Source organism: Ictidomys tridecemlineatus, chromosome 11 (assembly GCF_052094955.1).
Source record: "Ictidomys tridecemlineatus isolate mIctTri1 chromosome 11, mIctTri1.hap1, whole genome shotgun sequence".
NCBI classification, from domain to species: Eukaryota; Metazoa; Chordata; class Mammalia; order Rodentia; family Sciuridae; genus Ictidomys; species Ictidomys tridecemlineatus.
In genome coordinates this window covers 124,271,383-124,275,239 of record NC_135487.1, presented here as the reverse complement: position 1 = coordinate 124,275,239, position 3,857 = coordinate 124,271,383, and positions in this window count along the sequence as shown.

Here is a 3,857-nt window from a genome sequence, read left to right as displayed (position 1 = left end):
CTTATCGGGGGAGTAAGGCAGAGAGGGACCAGGGGTGTGGTGTAATGGGCTCCCTCCCCACGGCAGGGTGGGGACATCAGGAGTGTGAGAAATGCTTCTCCCTCAGACACCCAAACTCCAGGGCACTCGTGTCCAGATCTCCTGAAAGCTCAGTGGGCAGGGCTCGGGGGCACAGGAGGGGCCTGTGGTTTCCTGAGCTGAGTGCTGAAGGACCCTCTTCATTTCTCTGAGCAGTTATCCAGGAGTCTTGTCTTCCCTGGCCGGGTCAGGAGGGCAGGTGCCCAGCACCCTCACTGGGTCACCATCTCCTTAATGAACCCCACACATCACTGATAAGGAGGCCTGAGGATCTGGAAGTGCCGAGGGTGGGTGTGCCCACTGTTGGTCCCGTGGGTGTGTCTAGAAGCTCCTCTTCAGAACATGGTGGGTCACTGTCAACTGCGGACCTCAGCCTTGGGGCCACGGGAGTTATTCTGAGAAAACAGGCAAAGTCCCATTCTATACATTTATCCACTAAGAGCTGAGCCTCTGACTGACCAAGTCCTGTACTGTGGGCTGCGGTGATGTGAGAATTGGGGAGGGTCTCTCTCTGTGTCTCTCTGTCTCTGTGCCTGTCTCTCTCTTTCTCTCTTGTAAGGATGATAAGAAAAAAGATGCAAAAAAAAGTTATAGAGACCCAGAGGGAAAAAGTGAAGCTTCCCTGAGAGGGGAATTAGGTCTTGCAGGACAAGTGACTTCCACAGATAAGTCAAAGAGGGAGCAGTTACTGGAATAGATGTGGAAAGGTATGGCCACTTGAAATCAGGTGTGTGTGTGTGTGTGTGTGTGTGTGTGTGTGTGTGTGTGTGTGTGTGTGTGTCAGGAGCATGGGGTGCCTGTTCCTGTGGTGGTGGGGAAGAATTGGAGATAAAGCTGGAAGTTTGGGTTGGAATTAAACTGCAAAGAGCCTTGTGCCCACAGGAAAGAGTGAGCTCTCTGGAAAACAAGGGAATCCCAGCAGAGGGATCAACAGGCTGGACAGTTCATCCTGCTGATCCTACTGGGAATGAATGGGGGTGGAAGAGTCTGGAGGTAGGGATACCAGTCTCAGGGGACTGCAATAGTCCTCGTGGTTGACAAGAACCGGTACCAGGGCAGGGGCAGAGGGAACACGATTTATGAGATACGTAAGATAAACAGCAGAATGGATTGGACTGGGTGACCAATTCATGGTAGAGAGCCAGAGACAGCTGTGTGTCTCCTGGCTGGGGTGACTGGGACAGAGGTGTGGCTTCAGCTAAAAAGAAGGAGATGAAAGGGGGAAAAGGAAGGGAGGGGGAGGGAAGGAGTAAGGAGAGAAAGAAGAAAAAATTTGTAGTTCACCTGATTGTTTGGTTTTTTTCTTGAGTTTCAGATACCTGCAGGCAATGCTGGTTTTGTTAAAAAACAGTTAAAAAGTCCACTCCCGACTGACAGGTTGGTCTGATGGAAATTATTTTATTGGTATCCCCAAACATTCTGAGATCTGAGGACATGAATTGCATTCACCTGGAATAAGAGTTAATCAGTAAAGATAAGGATAAATTTGTGGAGGTGATGTGCAGCATTCATTGGGAGACTTACCCAACATTCAATTTGACAATGATTTATTGAAAGCCAGCCGTATGCCAGGCACCATGCTGGGCTCTGTGTGTACATCAACTGGAGTTGTGCTTTGCTTTTATGGCCTCTCGAAGTTGTTGGAGAACCGAACCTCAGCAATGACTCTCTCTTCTAAAGATCCTTCTGGTGGCCAGCCCACACCTTGGGTAGAGCCACTCTAATTCACAGAGTATGTAACCTTTGTAGAGTGAGTTTCACCCACAGTTACCAGGAAAACCTACCTAAATGTTTCTAACACACATTTCTATAATTATTTCAATCAGCAGGTTACTCTTTCCCTTGATTTGAACCTCTATACCTTCCTCTATCCTGATGACTCTTAAGTTTGGTTTTTTTATGTTATCTCATATCTCTTGGATGTTTTTCTCATGATTTTTACCAGCCTTTCTGAGTTGGCTAGACTCTTTTCAAGTTGATATATTTTGTCTTCATTATGTGACATTCTGGCTTCTACTTGCTCCACTCTGTTAGTGATACTCTCATTTGAGTTTTTAATTTGTTTTATAGTTTCCTTCATTTCTAGAATTATTGTTTGATTTTTTAATTATCTCTATCTCCTGATAAAGATGCTTATTTGCTTTTTTATCTGTTTATGTAATTCATTTTCAATGTGTTCTTCCATTGTTTGAATTTGCTGTCTCATATCCTCTTTAAGATTCCATTCCATCTGTCTAAGGTATTCCTTCAGTTTTTTATTTGACCATTTTTCTGATGCCTCTAGGTCCTCCTGAGTATTTAGGCTGTTCTGCATTGTTTGTACTCCTTTTCTTCCTTGATTTTTCATGCTGCTCATGTTACTTCTTGTTCTGTTTGACTGCTGAGTTACTGTTTACTCCTATAAATTTATTTGGTTTTGTGTGTCTCTGGGGTCTCTCTTTTGTGATGGAAGTCTATGACTAGAGATGATGAGTTTTGTTGACTTTAATGCAGATTCATTCGTATCCTAAACTGTGTACAGATTCTGATGGCATATAGCTATCTTCGGTTTGGTCTTGGGACTTATATTTAGGTCAAATGATGTGATGGTATTGAGGTTGGTATCTCTTGGCAGCCTTGGAGGGTTGCTCTACTAACGAGGGATATTAACAGGAGAATGGTCTGGATTATTTGGGGGTAGCTAGGGACTTGGTAGCACTATATAATGCCTCGGAACATTGACCTATACATATTTAGTAAATTACACATAAACAGTGTTGTGATGCTTGGGAGGAAAGATATTAGAAGGGAAGGGAAGAAGTCACTAAAGAGAATGAGAGTAAACTGGTAGAATTCAAGGAAAGGGGAATATGGAAATTGAAAAGACAAAAGAAAAAATAGAAAAGAAAAAAAGAAAAGATTTTTAAAAAAATAATCAAAAAAATAGAAATAAAAAAATTAAAAATTGAAAAAAAAAATAAAAATGAAAAAATAAACCCAAATAATAAAAAAAAAAAAATTTAAGAAATGCAGTCTTAGAGTTCAATTAACTTCTCTTCCAGTAGGTGGAGCTGTGCCCACTGGACCAAGCTTCTCCTCTCAATACGTGGGTACCAATCACTGTGCAGCAGCTCCTCCTCCCCGACTGGGCAGGTCTCCAATCCTGAGTGCCTAGGGTCTTGTCTTGTGTCTAGTCACTTCCCCACTTTTCCTCCAGCCAGGCCCCGCTCACCGGTGATGCTCACCACAATACTGGCTACACGCCAGGTCTGCTGCTCCAGGGAGCCCTATTTTCTTGAACAACTGGGCACATTCTCCCTGTTTGCCATTCTCTCAGACCCTAAGGTTGTGAAGCTTGGGGCTGAGAACCCTCAGCGTATTTTGCTTGCCCTCCAGTAGCCACGCCCCCAGTAGCTGGTGCAAGAGACCTCAGTTGTCAGCACTGGTGGGAGTGGTAGCCGGGGGTCCCACGCCATGGATCCCGTGCCGCTCCTGATTCCCTCTGTCTGACTATCGTGCTCACGGGAGAGCTGGGAGGGGCCCTTGAGGTTTCCCCAATGTGTGGAGAGGGAAGGCTAGGGGGTTGCACACCTGCCACCGCTGGTTTCAATGAAGTTATCTCCTCCACCACATTCTGGTGACATCAGTTCTCTGCCATGGTGGTATCCCATGCGAATGGCGACGGTTCGTTCCTTTTGCCGGGTGACCGATACAACAGATGGGTCCTGACCGGCTCTCCCAAGCCCCATCTCAATCCTGTGGCCACTGCCTATGCAGGCTCGGGTGGTATTAACCTCCGC